The sequence below is a fragment of the Dermacentor andersoni genome, chromosome 4 (genome assembly GCF_023375885.2).
Source record: "Dermacentor andersoni chromosome 4, qqDerAnde1_hic_scaffold, whole genome shotgun sequence".
NCBI lineage: Eukaryota > Metazoa > Arthropoda > Arachnida > Ixodida > Ixodidae > Dermacentor > Dermacentor andersoni.
Window position 1 is genome coordinate 198515065 of NC_092817.1, and position 15088 is coordinate 198530152.

The 15088-nt window shown below is 49.3% G+C and overlaps 20 non-coding genes and 4 pseudogenes across 20 annotated transcripts; all 24 read right to left on the bottom strand.

The window, feature by feature from the left end:
* Positions 1–263: 263 nt before the first annotated feature.
* On the bottom strand, positions 264–382 carry LOC140217926 (5S ribosomal RNA). The gene has a single exon (XR_011894388.1). It is a non-coding gene; the product is annotated as a 5S ribosomal RNA (ribosomal RNA).
* Positions 383–897: 515 nt separating this feature from the next.
* Positions 898–1016, bottom strand: LOC140217927 (5S ribosomal RNA). Its single transcript, XR_011894389.1, has one exon. It is a non-coding gene; the product is annotated as a 5S ribosomal RNA (ribosomal RNA).
* Positions 1017–1530: 514 nt separating this feature from the next.
* LOC140217928 (5S ribosomal RNA) lies at positions 1531–1649 on the bottom strand. The gene has a single exon (XR_011894390.1). It is a non-coding gene; the product is annotated as a 5S ribosomal RNA (ribosomal RNA).
* A 516-nt stretch (positions 1650–2165) lies between these two features.
* Positions 2166–2284, bottom strand: LOC140217929 (5S ribosomal RNA). Its single transcript, XR_011894391.1, has one exon. It is a non-coding gene; the product is annotated as a 5S ribosomal RNA (ribosomal RNA).
* A 515-nt stretch (positions 2285–2799) lies between these two features.
* LOC140217930 (5S ribosomal RNA) lies at positions 2800–2918 on the bottom strand. The gene has a single exon (XR_011894392.1). It is a non-coding gene; the product is annotated as a 5S ribosomal RNA (ribosomal RNA).
* Positions 2919–3433: 515 nt separating this feature from the next.
* Positions 3434–3552, bottom strand: LOC140217931 (5S ribosomal RNA). Its single transcript, XR_011894393.1, has one exon. It is a non-coding gene; the product is annotated as a 5S ribosomal RNA (ribosomal RNA).
* A 514-nt stretch (positions 3553–4066) lies between these two features.
* Positions 4067–4185, bottom strand: LOC140217932 (5S ribosomal RNA). Its single transcript, XR_011894394.1, has one exon. It is a non-coding gene; the product is annotated as a 5S ribosomal RNA (ribosomal RNA).
* A 515-nt stretch (positions 4186–4700) lies between these two features.
* Positions 4701–4819, bottom strand: LOC140217933 (5S ribosomal RNA). The gene has a single exon (XR_011894395.1). It is a non-coding gene; the product is annotated as a 5S ribosomal RNA (ribosomal RNA).
* A 517-nt stretch (positions 4820–5336) lies between these two features.
* LOC140217785 (5S ribosomal RNA) lies at positions 5337–5455 on the bottom strand (annotated as a pseudogene).
* Positions 5456–5972: 517 nt separating this feature from the next.
* On the bottom strand, positions 5973–6091 carry LOC140217934 (5S ribosomal RNA). Its single transcript, XR_011894396.1, has one exon. It is a non-coding gene; the product is annotated as a 5S ribosomal RNA (ribosomal RNA).
* Positions 6092–6606: 515 nt separating this feature from the next.
* On the bottom strand, positions 6607–6725 carry LOC140217786 (5S ribosomal RNA; annotated as a pseudogene).
* A 519-nt stretch (positions 6726–7244) lies between these two features.
* On the bottom strand, positions 7245–7363 carry LOC140217935 (5S ribosomal RNA). The gene has a single exon (XR_011894397.1). It is a non-coding gene; the product is annotated as a 5S ribosomal RNA (ribosomal RNA).
* A 514-nt stretch (positions 7364–7877) lies between these two features.
* LOC140217936 (5S ribosomal RNA) lies at positions 7878–7996 on the bottom strand. Its single transcript, XR_011894398.1, has one exon. It is a non-coding gene; the product is annotated as a 5S ribosomal RNA (ribosomal RNA).
* A 516-nt stretch (positions 7997–8512) lies between these two features.
* Positions 8513–8631, bottom strand: LOC140217937 (5S ribosomal RNA). Its single transcript, XR_011894399.1, has one exon. It is a non-coding gene; the product is annotated as a 5S ribosomal RNA (ribosomal RNA).
* A 516-nt stretch (positions 8632–9147) lies between these two features.
* LOC140217938 (5S ribosomal RNA) lies at positions 9148–9266 on the bottom strand. Its single transcript, XR_011894400.1, has one exon. It is a non-coding gene; the product is annotated as a 5S ribosomal RNA (ribosomal RNA).
* A 518-nt stretch (positions 9267–9784) lies between these two features.
* LOC140217939 (5S ribosomal RNA) lies at positions 9785–9903 on the bottom strand. Its single transcript, XR_011894401.1, has one exon. It is a non-coding gene; the product is annotated as a 5S ribosomal RNA (ribosomal RNA).
* A 517-nt stretch (positions 9904–10420) lies between these two features.
* Positions 10421–10539, bottom strand: LOC140217787 (5S ribosomal RNA; annotated as a pseudogene).
* Positions 10540–11052: 513 nt separating this feature from the next.
* On the bottom strand, positions 11053–11171 carry LOC140217940 (5S ribosomal RNA). The gene has a single exon (XR_011894402.1). It is a non-coding gene; the product is annotated as a 5S ribosomal RNA (ribosomal RNA).
* Positions 11172–11687: 516 nt separating this feature from the next.
* LOC140217941 (5S ribosomal RNA) lies at positions 11688–11806 on the bottom strand. The gene has a single exon (XR_011894403.1). It is a non-coding gene; the product is annotated as a 5S ribosomal RNA (ribosomal RNA).
* Positions 11807–12322: 516 nt separating this feature from the next.
* LOC140217942 (5S ribosomal RNA) lies at positions 12323–12441 on the bottom strand. Its single transcript, XR_011894404.1, has one exon. It is a non-coding gene; the product is annotated as a 5S ribosomal RNA (ribosomal RNA).
* Positions 12442–12958: 517 nt separating this feature from the next.
* On the bottom strand, positions 12959–13077 carry LOC140217788 (5S ribosomal RNA; annotated as a pseudogene).
* Positions 13078–13594: 517 nt separating this feature from the next.
* Positions 13595–13713, bottom strand: LOC140217943 (5S ribosomal RNA). The gene has a single exon (XR_011894405.1). It is a non-coding gene; the product is annotated as a 5S ribosomal RNA (ribosomal RNA).
* A 514-nt stretch (positions 13714–14227) lies between these two features.
* On the bottom strand, positions 14228–14346 carry LOC140217944 (5S ribosomal RNA). Its single transcript, XR_011894406.1, has one exon. It is a non-coding gene; the product is annotated as a 5S ribosomal RNA (ribosomal RNA).
* A 516-nt stretch (positions 14347–14862) lies between these two features.
* On the bottom strand, positions 14863–14981 carry LOC140217945 (5S ribosomal RNA). Its single transcript, XR_011894407.1, has one exon. It is a non-coding gene; the product is annotated as a 5S ribosomal RNA (ribosomal RNA).
* Positions 14982–15088: the final 107 nt, after the last annotated feature.

The following is a 15088-nucleotide window of genomic DNA, read 5'->3' on the forward strand; positions in this document are numbered from 1 at the left end:
CTGGATACGGGTGTAATAGGTAAACGGTTAGCAGTTTGTGCGACTAAATTTTGCACCATTACTTATACCGGTTACCACCGTCACTGCGCGTACAATCGCCTAGCGGCTTGCATATTGTTTTTGCACTTCGACGTTGGCTCTACCAGTAGGCTGCGCCAGTTGAACGTAACAGTAAATAAAACCAACCACACGTGAGTGTAAAAAAAAGAAAAAAAATTAAGTCACAGAAGCACGCAATAAAAAAAAAAAAGCAAAAAGAAGGGTGCCATCAGCACTCGGTGTTCCCAGGTGGTCTCCCTCCCAAGTACTGACCGAGCCCAATGCTGCTTAGCTTCGGGGATCGGACGAGAACCGGCGTATTCAGCATGGTATGGCCGATGGCAGGGATGCTATGTTTACGACTGCACCTGTATCGTGCTATGTGCATTCGCAACGTATTGCTGCAGCACGCACGCGGCACTGTCTTTCCGTTGACAGTACAGGCACACGTCGTGTACGTGGATTGCTCCGTTTGTTGTGGTTAGTCGCTGCCGAGTCGAGCTCGCAATAAAACAAGAGGACGAGCGCAACGATGTGCGTCCGCTGCAGCCCACGTTTGGCGCTAGTAATGAGCCAAGTTATTGATTGTCACTGAGCTGGATACGGGTGTAATAGGTAAACGGTTAGCAGTTTGTGCGACTAAATTTTGCACCATTACTTATACCGGTTACCACCGTCACTGCGCGTACAATCGCCTAGCGGCTTGCATATTGTTTTTGCACTTCGACGTTGGCTCTACCAGTAGGCTGCGCCAGTTGAACGTAACAGTAAATAAAACCAACCACACGTGAGTGTAAAAAAAAGAAAAAAAATTAAGTCACAGAAGCACGCAATAAAAAAAAAAAGCAAAAAGAAGGGTGCCATCAGCACTCGGTGTTCCCAGGTGGTCTCCCTCCCAAGTACTGACCGAGCCCAATGCTGCTTAGCTTCGGGGATCGGACGAGAACCGGCGTATTCAGCATGGTATGGCCGATGGCAGGGATGCTATGTTTACGACTGCACCTGTATCGTGCTATGTGCATTCGCAACGTATTGCTACAGCACGCACGCGGCACTGTCTTTCCGTTGACAGTACAGGCACACGTCGTGTACGTGGATTGCTCCGTTTGTTGTGGTTAGTCGCTGCCGAGTCGAGCTCGCAATAAAACAAGAGGACGAGCGCAACGATGTGCGTCCGCTGCAGCCCACGTTTGGCGCTAGTAATGAGCCAAGTTATTGATTGTCACTGAGCTGGATACGGGTGTAATAGGTAAACGGTTAGCAGTTTGTGCGACTAAATTTTGCACCATTACTTATACCGGTTACCACCGTCACTGCGCGTACAATCGCCTAGCGGCTTGCATATTGTTTTTGCACTTCGACGTTGGCTCTACCAGTAGGCTGCGCCAGTTGAACGTAACAGTAAATAAAACCAACCACACGTGAGTGTAAAAAAAAGAAAAAAAATTAAGTCACAGAAGCACGCAATAAAAAAAAAAGCAAAAAGAAGGGTGCCATCAGCACTCGGTGTTCCCAGGTGGTCTCCCTCCCAAGTACTGACCGAGCCCAATGCTGCTTAGCTTCGGGGATCGGACGAGAACCGGCGTATTCAGCATGGTATGGCCGATGGCAAGGATGCTATGTTTACGACTGCACCTGTATCGTGCTATGTGCATTCGCAACGTATTGCTACAGCACGCACGCGGCACTGTCTTTCCGTTGACAGTACAGGCACACGTCGTGTACGTGGATTGCTCCGTTTGTTGTGGTTAGTCGCTGCCGAGTCGAGCTCGCAATAAAACAAGAGGACGAGCGCAACGATGTGCGTCCGCTGCAGCCCACGTTTGGCGCTAGTAATGAGCCAAGTTATTGATTGTCACTGACCTGGATACGGGTGTAATAGGTAAACGGTTAGCAGTTTGTGCGACTAAATTTTGCACCATTACTTATACCGGTTACCACCGTCACTGCGCGTACAATCGCCTAGCGGCTTGCATATTGTTTTTGCACTTCGACGTTGGCTCTACCAGTAGGCTGCGCCAGTTGAACGTAACAGTAAATAAAACCAACCACACGTGAGTGTAAAAAAAAGAAAAAAAATTAAGTCACAGAAGCACGCAATAAAAAAAAAAAAGCAAAAAGAAGGGTGCCATCAGCACTCGGTGTTCCCAGGTGGTCTCCCTCCCAAGTACTGACCGAGCCCAATGCTGCTTAGCTTCGGGGATCGGACGAGAACCGGCGTATTCAGCATGGTATGGCCGATGGCAGGGATGCTATGTTTACGACTGCACCTGTATCGTGCTATGTGCATTCGCAACGTATTGCTACAGCACGCACGCGGCACTGTCTTTCCGTTGACAGTACAGGCACACGTCGTGTACGTGGATTGCTCCGTTTGTTGTGGTTAGTCGCTGCCGAGTCGAGCTCGCAATAAAACAAGAGGACGAGCGCAACGATGTGCGTCCGCTGCAGCCCACGTTTGGCGCTAGTAATGAGCCAAGTTATTGATTGTCACTGAGCTGGATACGGGTGTAATAGGTAAACGGTTAGCAGTTTGTGCGACTAAATTTTGCACCATTACTTATACCGGTTACCACCGTCACTGCGCGTACAATCGCCTAGCGGCTTGCATATTGTTTTTGCACTTCGACGTTGGCTCTACCAGTAGGCTGCGCCAGTTGAACGTAACAGTAAATAAAACCAACCACACGTGAGTGTAAAAAAAAGAAAAAAAATTAAGTCACAGAAGCACGCAATAAAAAAAAAAAGCAAAAAGAAGGGTGCCATCAGCACTCGGTGTTCCCAGGTGGTCTCCCTCCCAAGTACTGACCGAGCCCAATGCTGCTTAGCTTCGGGGATCGGACGAGAACCGGCGTATTCAGCATGGTATGGCCGATGGCAGGGATGCTATGTTTACGACTGCACCTGTATCGTGCTATGTGCATTCGCAACGTATTGCTACAGCACGCACGCGGCACTGTCTTTCCGTTGACAGTACAGGCACACGTCGTGTACGTGGATTGCTCCGTTTGTTGTGGTTAGTCGCTGCCGAGTCGAGCTCGCAATAAAACAAGAGGACGAGCGCAACGATGTGCGTCCGCTGCAGCCCACGTTTGGCGCTAGTAATGAGCCAAGTTATTGATTGTCACTGAGCTGGATACGGGTGTAATAGGTAAACGGTTAGCAGTTTGTGCGACTAAATTTTGCACCATTACTTATACCGGTTACCACCGTCACTGCGCGTACAATCGCCTAGCGGCTTGCATATTGTTTTTGCACTTCGACGTTGGCTCTACCAGTAGGCTGCGCCAGTTGAACGTAACAGTAAATAAAACCAACCACACGTGAGTGTAAAAAAAAGAAAAAAAATTAAGTCACAGAAGCACGCAATAAAAAAAAAAAGCAAAAAGAAGGGTGCCATCAGCACTCGGTGTTCCCAGGTGGTCTCCCTCCCAAGTACTGACCGAGCCCAATGCTGCTTAGCTTCGGGGATCGGACGAGAACCGGCGTATTCAGCATGGTATGGCCGATGGCAGGGATGCTATGTTTACGACTGCACCTGTATCGTGCTATGTGCATTCGCAACGTATTGCTACAGCACGCACGCGGCACTGTCTTTCCGTTGACAGTACAGGCACACGTCGTGTACGTGGATTGCTCCGTTTGTTGTGGTTAGTCGCTGCCGAGTCGAGCTCGCAATAAAACAAGAGGACGAGCGCAACGATGTGCGTCCGCTGCAGCCCACGTTTGGCGCTAGTAATGAGCCAAGTTATTGATTGTCACTGAGCTGGATACGGGTGTAATAGGTAAACGGTTAGCAGTTTGTGCGACTAAATTTTGCACCATTACTTATACCGGTTACCACCGTCACTGCGCGTACAATCGCCTAGCGGCTTGCATATTGTTTTTGCACTTCGACGTTGGCTCTACCAGTAGGCTGCGCCAGTTGAACGTAACAGTAAATAAAACCAACCACACGTGAGTGTAAAAAAAAGAAAAAAAATTAAGTCACAGAAGCACGCAATAAAAAAAAAAGCAAAAAGAAGGGTGCCATCAGCACTCGGTGTTCCCAGGTGGTCTCCCTCCCAAGTACTGACCGAGCCCAATGCTGCTTAGCTTCGGGGATCGGACGAGAACCGGCGTATTCAGCATGGTATGGCCGATGGCAAGGATGCTATGTTTACGACTGCACCTGTATCGTGCTATGTGCATTCGCAACGTATTGCTACAGCACGCACGCGGCACTGTCTTTCCGTTGACAGTACAGGCACACGTCGTGTACGTGGATTGCTCCGTTTGTTGTGGTTAGTCGCTGCCGAGTCGAGCTCGCAATAAAACAAGAGGACGAGCGCAACGATGTGCGTCCGCTGCAGCCCACGTTTGGCGCTAGTAATGAGCCAAGTTATTGATTGTCACTGACCTGGATACGGGTGTAATAGGTAAACGGTTAGCAGTTTGTGCGACTAAATTTTGCACCATTACTTATACCGGTTACCACCGTCACTGCGCGTACAATCGCCTAGCGGCTTGCATATTGTTTTTGCACTTCGACGTTGGCTCTACCAGTAGGCTGCGCCAGTTGAACGTAACAGTAAATAAAACCAACCACACGTGAGTGTAAAAAAAAGAAAAAAAATTAAGTCACAGAAGCACGCAATAAAAAAAAAAAGCAAAAAGAAGGGTGCCATCAGCACTCGGTGTTCCCAGGTGGTCTCCCTCCCAAGTACTGACCGAGCCCAATGCTGCTTAGCTTCGGGGATCGGACGAGAACCGGCGTATTCAGCATGGTATGGCCGATGGCAGGGATGCTATGTTTACGACTGCACCTGTATCGTGCTATGTGCATTCGCAACGTATTGCTACAGCACGCACGCGGCACTGTCTTTCCGTTGACAGTACAGGCACACGTCGTGTACGTGGATTGCTCCGTTTGTTGTGGTTAGTCGCTGCCGAGTCGAGCTCGCAATAAAACAAGAGGACGAGCGCAACGATGTGCGTCCGCTGCAGCCCACGTTTGGCGCTAGTAATGAGCCAAGTTATTGATTGTCACTGAGCTGGATACGGGTGTAATAGGTAAACGGTTAGCAGTTTGTGCGACTAAATTTTGCACCATTACTTATACCGGTTACCACCGTCACTGCGCGTACAATCGCCTAGCGGCTTGCATATTGTTTTTGCACTTCGACGTTGGCTCTACCAGTAGGCTGCGCCAGTTGAACGTAACAGTAAATAAAACCAACCACACGTGAGTGTAAAAAAAAGAAAAAAAATTAAGTCACAGAAGCACGCAATAAAAAAAAAAAAAGCAAAAAGAAGGGTGCCATCAGCACTCGGTGTTCCCAGGTGGTCTCCCTCCCAAGTACTGACCGAGCCCAATGCTGCTTAGCTTCCGGGATCGGACGAGAACCGGCGTATTCAGCATGGTATGGCCGATGGCAGGGATGCTATGTTTACGACTGCACCTGTATCGTGCTATGTGCATTCGCAACGTATTGCTACAGCACGCACGCGGCACTGTCTTTCCGTTGACAGTACAGGCACACGTCGTGTACGTGGATTGCTCCGTTTGTTGTGGTTAGTCGCTGCCGAGTCGAGCTCGCAATAAAACAAGAGGACGAGCGCAACGATGTGCGTCCGCTGCAGCCCACGTTTGGCGCTAGTAATGAGCCAAGTTATTGATTGTCACTGAGCTGGATACGGGAGTAATAGGTAAACGGTTAGCAGTTTGTGCGACTAAATTTTGCACCATTACTTATACCGGTTACCACCGTCACTGCGCGTACAATCGCCTAGCGGCTTGCATATTGTTTTTGCACTTCGACGTTGGCTCTACCAGTAGGCTGCGCCAGTTGAACGTAACAGTAAATAAAACCAACCACACGTGAGTGTAAAAAAAAGAAAAAAAATTAAGTCACAGAAGCACGCAATAAAAAAAAAAAAAGCAAAAAGAAGGGTGCCATCAGCACTCGGTGTTCCCAGGTGGTCTCCCTCCCAAGTACTGACCGAGCCCAATGCTGCTTAGCTTCGGGGATCGGACGAGAACCGGCGTATTCAGCATGGTATGGCCGATGGCAGGGATGCTATGTTTACGACTGCACCTGTATCGTGCTATGTGCATTCGCAACGTATTGCTGCAGCACGCACGCGGCACTGTCTTTCCGTTGACAGTACAGGCACACGTCGTGTACGTGGATTGCTCCGTTTGTTGTGGTTAGTCGCTGCCGAGTCGAGCTCGCAATAAAACAAGAGGACGAGCGCAACGATGTGCGTCCGCTGCAGCCCACGTTTGGCGCTAGTAATGAGCCAAGTTATTGATTGTCACTGAGCTGGATACGGGTGTAATAGGTAAACGGTTAGCAGTTTGTGCGACTAAATTTTGCACCATTACTTATACCGGTTACCACCGTCACTGCGCGTACAATCGCCTAGCGGCTTGCATATTGTTTTTGCACTTCGACGTTGGCTCTACCAGTAGGCTGCGCCAGTTGAACGTAACAGTAAATAAAACCAACCACACGTGAGTGTAAAAAAAAGAAAAAAAATTAAGTCACAGAAGCACGCAATAAAAAAAAAAAGCAAAAAGAAGGGTGCCATCAGCACTCGGTGTTCCCAGGTGGTCTCCCTCCCAAGTACTGACCGAGCCCAATGCTGCTTAGCTTCCGGGATCGGACGAGAACCGGCGTATTCAGCATGGTATGGCCGATGGCAGGGATGCTATGTTTACGACTGCACCTGTATCGTGCTATGTGCATTCGCAACGTATTGCTACAGCACGCACGCGGCACTGTCTTTCCGTTGACAGTACAGGCACACGTCGTGTACGTGGATTGCTCCGTTTGTTGTGGTTAGTCGCTGCCGAGTCGAGCTCGCAATAAAACAAGAGGACGAGCGCAACGATGTGCGTCCGCTGCAGCCCACGTTTGGCGCTAGTAATGAGCCAAGTTATTGATTGTCACTGAGCTGGATACGGGTGTAATAGGTAAACGGTTAGCAGTTTGTGCGACTAAATTTTGCACCATTACTTATACCGGTTACCACCGTCACTGCGCGTACAATCGCCTAGCGGCTTGCATATTGTTTTTGCACTTCGACGTTGGCTCTACCAGTAGGCTGCGCCAGTTGAACGTAACAGTAAATAAAACCAACCACACGTGAGTGTAAAAAAAAGAAAAAAAATTAAGTCACAGAAGCACGCAATAAAAAAAAAAAAAAAGCAAAAAGAAGGGTGCCATCAGCACTCGGTGTTCCCAGGTGGTCTCCCTCCCAAGTACTGACCGAGCCCAATGCTGCTTAGCTTCGGGGATCGGACGAGAACCGGCGTATTCAGCATGGTATGGCCGATGGCAGGGATGCTATGTTTACGACTGCACCTGTATCGTGCTATGTGCATTCGCAACGTATTGCTGCAGCACGCACGCGGCACTGTCTTTCCGTTGACAGTACAGGCACACGTCGTGTACGTGGATTGCTCCGTTTGTTGTGGTTAGTCGCTGCCGAGTCGAGCTCGCAATAAAACAAGAGGACGAGCGCAACGATGTGCGTCCGCTGCAGCCCACGTTTGGCGCTAGTAATGAGCCAAGTTATTGATTGTCACTGAGCTGGATACGGGTGTAATAGGTAAACGGTTAGCAGTTTGTGCGACTAAATTTTGCACCATTACTTATACCGGTTACCACCGTCACTGCGCGTACAATCGCCTAGCGGCTTGCATATTGTTTTTGCACTTCGACGTTGGCTCTACCAGTAGGCTGCGCCAGTTGAACGTAACAGTAAATAAAACCAACCACACGTGAGTGTAAAAAAAAGAAAAAAAATTAAGTCACAGAAGCACGCAATAAAAAAAAAAGCAAAAAGAAGGGTGCCATCAGCACTCGGTGTTCCCAGGTGGTCTCCCTCCCAAGTACTGACCGAGCCCAATGCTGCTTAGCTTCGGGGATCGGACGAGAACCGGCGTATTCAGCATGGTATGGCCGATGGCAGGGATGCTATGTTTACGACTGCACCTGTATCGTGCTATGTGCATTCGCAACGTATTGCTACAGCACGCACGCGGCACTGTCTTTCCGTTGACAGTACAGGCACACGTCGTGTACGTGGATTGCTCCGTTTGTTGTGGTTAGTCGCTGCCGAGTCGAGCTCGCAATAAAACAAGAGGACGAGCGCAACGATGTGCGTCCGCTGCAGCCCACGTTTGGCGCTAGTAATGAGCCAAGTTATTGATTGTCACTGAGCTGGATACGGGTGTAATAGGTAAACGGTTAGCAGTTTGTGCGACTAAATTTTGCACCATTACTTATACCGGTTACCACCGTCACTGCGCGTACAATCGCCTAGCGGCTTGCATATTGTTTTTGCACTTCGACGTTGGCTCTACCAGTAGGCTGCGCCAGTTGAACGTAACAGTAAATAAAACCAACCACACGTGAGTGTAAAAAAAAGAAAAAAAATTAAGTCACAGAAGCACGCAATAAAAAAAAAAAAGCAAAAAGAAGGGTGCCATCAGCACTCGGTGTTCCCAGGTGGTCTCCCTCCCAAGTACTGACCGAGCCCAATGCTGCTTAGCTTCGGGGATCGGACGAGAACCGGCGTATTCAGCATGGTATGGCCGATGGCAGGGATGCTATGTTTACGACTGCACCTGTAACGTGCTATGTGCATTCGCAACGTATTGCTGCAGCACGCACGCGGCACTGTCTTTCCGTTGACAGTACAGGCACACGTCGTGTACGTGGATTGCTCCGTTTGTTGTGGTTAGTCGCTGCCGAGTCGAGCTCGCAATAAAACAAGAGGACGAGCGCAACGATGTGCGTCCGCTGCAGCCCACGTTTGGCGCTAGTAATGAGCCAAGTTATTGATTGTCACTGACCTGGATACGGGTGTAATAGGTAAACGGTTAGCAGTTTGTGCGACTAAATTTTGCACCATTACTTATACCGGTTACCACCGTCACTGCGCGTACAATCGCCTAGCGGCTTGCATATTGTTTTTGCACTTCGACGTTGGCTCTACCAGTAGGCTGCGCCAGTTGAACGTAACAGTAAATAAAACCAACCACACGTGAGTGTAAAAAAAAGAAAAAAAATTAAGTCACAGAAGCACGCAATAAAAAAAAAAAAGCAAAAAGAAGGGTGCCATCAGCACTCGGTGTTCCCAGGTGGTCTCCCTCCCAAGTACTGACCGAGCCCAATGCTGCTTAGCTTCGGGGATCGGACGAGAACCGGCGTATTCAGCATGGTATGGCCGATGGCAGGGATGCTATGTTTACGACTGCACCTGTATCGTGCTATGTGCATTCGCAACGTATTGCTACAGCACGCACGCGGCACTGTCTTTCCGTTGACAGTACAGGCACACGTCGTGTACGTGGATTGCTCCGTTTGTTGTGGTTAGTCGCTGCCGAGTCGAGCTCGCAATAAAACAAGAGGACGAGCGCAACGATGTGCGTCCGCTGCAGCCCACGTTTGGCGCTAGTAATGAGCCAAGTTATTGATTGTCACTGAGCTGGATACGGGTGTAATAGGTAAACGGTTAGCAGTTTGTGCGACTAAATTTTGCACCATTACTTATACCGGTTACCACCGTCACTGCGCGTACAATCGCCTAGCGGCTTGCATATTGTTTTTGCACTTCGACGTTGGCTCTACCAGTAGGCTGCGCCAGTTGAACGTAACAGTAAATAAAACCAACCACACGTGAGTGTAAAAAAAAAGAAAAAAAATTAAGTCACAGAAGCACGCAATAAAAAAAAAAAAAGCAAAAAGAAGGGTGCCATCAGCACTCGGTGTTCCCAGGTGGTCTCCCTCCCAAGTACTGACCGAGCCCAATGCTGCTTAGCTTCGGGGATCGGACGAGAACCGGCGTATTCAGCATGGTATGGCCGATGGCAGGGATGCTATGTTTACGACTGCACCTGTATCGTGCTATGTGCATTCGCAACGTATTGCTACAGCACGCACGCGGCACTGTCTTTCCGTTGACAGTACAGGCACACGTCGTGTACGTGGATTGCTCCGTTTGTTGTGGTTAGTCGCTGCCGAGTCGAGCTCGCAATAAAACAAGAGGACGAGCGCAACGATGTGCGTCCGCTGCAGCCCACGTTTGGCGCTAGTAATGAGCCAAGTTATTGATTGTCACTGAGCTGGATACGGGTGTAATAGGTAAACGGTTAGCAGTTTGTGCGACTAAATTTTGCACCATTACTTATACCGGTTACCACCGTCACTGCGCGTACAATCGCCTAGCGGCTTGCATATTGTTTTTGCACTTCGACGTTGGCTCTACCAGTAGGCTGCGCCAGTTGAACGTAACAGTAAATAAAACCAACCACACGTGAGTGTAAAAAAAAGAAAAAAAATTAAGTCACAGAAGCACGCAATAAAAAAAAAAAAAGCAAAAAGAAGGGTGCCATCAGCACTCGGTGTTCCCAGGTGGTCTCCCTCCCAAGTACTGACCGAGCCCAATGCTGCTTAGCTTCCGGGATCGGACGAGAACCGGCGTATTCAGCATGGTATGGCCGATGGCAGGGATGCTATGTTTACGACTGCACCTGTATCGTGCTATGTGCATTCGCAACGTATTGCTACAGCACGCACGCGGCACTGTCTTTCCGTTGACAGTACAGGCACACGTCGTGTACGTGGATTGCTCCGTTTGTTGTGGTTAGTCGCTGCCGAGTCGAGCTCGCAATAAAACAAGAGGACGAGCGCAACGATGTGCGTCCGCTGCAGCCCACGTTTGGCGCTAGTAATGAGCCAAGTTATTGATTGTCACTGAGCTGGATACGGGTGTAATAGGTAAACGGTTAGCAGTTTGTGCGACTAAATTTTGCACCATTACTTATACCGGTTACCACCGTCACTGCGCGTACAATCGCCTAGCGGCTTGCATATTGTTTTTGCACTTCGACGTTGGCTCTACCAGTAGGCTGCGCCAGTTGAACGTAACAGTAAATAAAACCAACCACACGTGAGTGTAAAAAAAAGAAAAAAAATTAAGTCACAGAAGCACGCAATAAAAAAAAAGCAAAAAGAAGGGTGCCATCAGCACTCGGTGTTCCCAGGTGGTCTCCCTCCCAAGTACTGACCGAGCCCAATGCTGCTTAGCTTCGGGGATCGGACGAGAACCGGCGTATTCAGCATGGTATGGCCGATGGCAGGGATGCTATGTTTACGACTGCACCTGTATCGTGCTATGTGCATTCGCAACGTATTGCTACAGCACGCACGCGGCACTGTCTTTCCGTTGACAGTACAGGCACACGTCGTGTACGTGGATTGCTCCGTTTGTTGTGGTTAGTCGCTGCCGAGTCGAGCTCGCAATAAAACAAGAGGACGAGCGCAACGATGTGCGTCCGCTGCAGCCCACGTTTGGCGCTAGTAATGAGCCAAGTTATTGATTGTCACTGAGCTGGATACGGGTGTAATAGGTAAACGGTTAGCAGTTTGTGCGACTAAATTTTGCACCATTACTTATACCGGTTACCACCGTCACTGCGCGTACAATCGCCTAGCGGCTTGCATATTGTTTTTGCACTTCGACGTTGGCTCTACCAGTAGGCTGCGCCAGTTGAACGTAACAGTAAATAAAACCAACCACACGTGAGTGTAAAAAAAAGAAAAAAAATTAAGTCACAGAAGCACGCAATAAAAAAAAAAAAGCAAAAAGAAGGGTGCCATCAGCACTCGGTGTTCCCAGGTGGTCTCCCTCCCAAGTACTGACCGAGCCCAATGCTGCTTAGCTTCGGGGATCGGACGAGAACCGGCGTATTCAGCATGGTATGGCCGATGGCAGGGATGCTATGTTTACGACTGCACCTGTAACGTGCTATGTGCATTCGCAACGTATTGCTGCAGCACGCACGCGGCACTGTCTTTCCGTTGACAGTACAGGCACACGTCGTGTACGTGGATTGCTCCGTTTGTTGTGGTTAGTCGCTGCCGAGTCGAGCTCGCAATAAAACAAGAGGACGAGCGCAACGATGTGCGTCCGCTGCAGCCCACGTTTGGCGCTAGTAATGAGCCAAGTTATTGATTGTCACTGAGCTGGATACGGGTGTAATAGGTAAACGGTTAGCAGTTTGTGCGACTAAATTTTGCACCATTACTTATACCGGTTACCACCGTCACTGCGCGTACAATCGCCTAGCGGCTTGCATATTGTTTTTGCACTTCGACGTTGGCTCTACCAGTAGGCTGCGCCAGTTGAACGTAACAGTAAATAAAACCAACCACACGTGAGTGTAAAAAAAAGAAAAAAAATTAAGTCACAGAAGCACGCAATAAAAAAAAAAAAGCAAAAAGAAGGGTGCCATCAGCACTCGGTGTTCCCAGGTGGTCTCCCTCCCAAGTACTGACCGAGCCCAATGCTGCTTAGCTTCGGGGATCGGACGAGAACCGGCGTATTCAGCATGGTATGGCCGATGGCAGGGATGCTATGTTTACGACTGCACCTGTATCGTGCTATGTGCATTCGCAACGTATTGCTACAGCACGCACGCGGCACTGTCTTTCCGTTGACAGTACAGGCACACGTCGTGTACGTGGATTGCTCCGTTTGTTGTGGTTAGTCGCTGCCGAGTCGAGCTCGCAATAAAACAAGAGGACGAGCGCAACGATGTGCGTCCGCTGCAGCCCACGTTTGGCGCTAGTAATGAGCCAAGTTATTGATTGTCACTGAGCTGGATACGGGTGTAATAGGTAAACGGTTAGCAGTTTGTGCGACTAAATTTTGCACCATTACTTATACCGGTTACCACCGTCACTGCGCGTACAATCGCCTAGCGGCTTGCATATTGTTTTTGCACTTCGACGTTGGCTCTACCAGTAGGCTGCGCCAGTTGAACGTAACAGTAAATAAAACCAACCACACGTGAGTGTAAAAAAAAGAAAAAAAATTAAGTCACAGAAGCACGCAATAAAAAAAAAAAAAGCAAAAAGAAGGGTGCCATCAGCACTCGGTGTTCCCAGGTGGTCTCCCTCCCAAGTACTGACCGAGCCCAATGCTGCTTAGCTTCCGGGATCGGACGAGAACCGGCGTATTCAGCATGGTATGGCCGATGGCAGGGATGCTATGTTTACGACTGCACCTGTATCGTGCTATGTGCATTCGCAACGTATTGCTACAGCACGCACGCGGCACTGTCTTTCCGTTGACAGTACAGGCACACGTCGTGTACGTGGATTGCTCCGTTTGTTGTGGTTAGTCGCTGCCGAGTCGAGCTCGCAATAAAACAAGAGGACGAGCGCAACGATGTGCGTCCGCTGCAGCCCACGTTTGGCGCTAGTAATGAGCCAAGTTATTGATTGTCACTGAGCTGGATACGGGTGTAATAGGTAAACGGTTAGCAGTTTGTGCGACTAAATTTTGCACCATTACTTATACCGGTTACCACCGTCACTGCGCGTACAATCGCCTAGCGGCTTGCATATTGTTTTTGCACTTCGACGTTGGCTCTACCAGTAGGCTGCGCCAGTTGAACGTAACAGTAAATAAAACCAACCACACGTGAGTGTAAAAAAAAGAAAAAAAATTAAGTCACAGAAGCACGCAATAAAAAAAAAAAAAGCAAAAAGAAGGGTGCCATCAGCACTCGGTGTTCCCAGGTGGTCTCCCTCCCAAGTACTGACCGAGCCCAATGCTGCTTAGCTTCGGGGATCGGACGAGAACCGGCGTATTCAGCATGGTATGGCCGATGGCAGGGATGCTATGTTTACGACTGCACCTGTATCGTGCTATGTGCATTCGCAACGTATTGCTGCAGCACGCACGCGGCACTGTCTTTCCGTTGACAGTACAGGCACACGTCGTGTACGTGGATTGCTCCGTTTGTTGTGGTTAGTCGCTGCCGAGTCGAGCTCGCAATAAAACAAGAGGACGAGCGCAACGATGTGCGTCCGCTGCAGCCCACGTTTGGCGCTAGTAATGAGCCAAGTTATTGATTGTCACTGAGCTGGATACGGGTGTAATAGGTAAACGGTTAGCAGTTTGTGCGACTAAATTTTGCACCATTACTTATACCGGTTACCACCGTCACTGCGCGTACAATCGCCTAGCGGCTTGCATATTGTTTTTGCACTTCGACGTTGGCTCTACCAGTAGGCTGCGCCAGTTGAACGTAACAGTAAATAAAACCAACCACACGTGAGTGTAAAAAAAAGAAAAAAAATTAAGTCACAGAAGCACGCAATAAAAAAAAAAGCAAAAAGAAGGGTGCCATCAGCACTCGGTGTTCCCAGGTGGTCTCCCTCCCAAGTACTGACCGAGCCCAATGCTGCTTAGCTTCGGGGATCGGACGAGAACCGGCGTATTCAGCATGGTATGGCCGATGGCAGGGATGCTATGTTTACGACTGCACCTGTATCGTGCTATGTGCATTCGCAACGTATTGCTACAGCACGCACGCGGCACTGTCTTTCCGTTGACAGTACAGGCACACGTCGTGTACGTGGATTGCTCCGTTTGTTGTGGTTAGTCGCTGCCGAGTCGAGCTCGCAATAAAACAAGAGGACGAGCGCAACGATGTGCGTCCGCTGCAGCCCACGTTTGGCGCTAGTAATGAGCCAAGTTATTGATTGTCACTGAGCTGGATACGGGTGTAATAGGTAAACGGTTAGCAGTTTGTGCGACTAAATTTTGCACCATTACTTATACCGGTTACCACCGTCACTGCGCGTACAATCGCCTAGCGGCTTGCATATTGTTTTTGCACTTCGACGTTGGCTCTACCAGTAGGCTGCGCCAGTTGAACGTAACAGTAAATAAAACCAACCACACGTGAGTGTAAAAAAAAGAAAAAAAATTAAGTCACAGAAGCACGCAATAAAAAAAAAAAAGCAAAAAGAAGGGTGCCATCAGCACTCGGTGTTCCCAGGTGGTCTCCCTCCCAAGTACTGACCGAGCCCAATGCTGCTTAGCTTCGGGGATCGGACGAGAACCGGCGTATTCAGCATGGTATGGCCGATGGCAGGGATGCTATGTTTACGACTGCACCTGTAACGTGCTATGTGCATTCGCAACGTATTGCTGCAGCACGCACGCGGCACTGTCTTTCCGTTGACAGTACAGGCACACG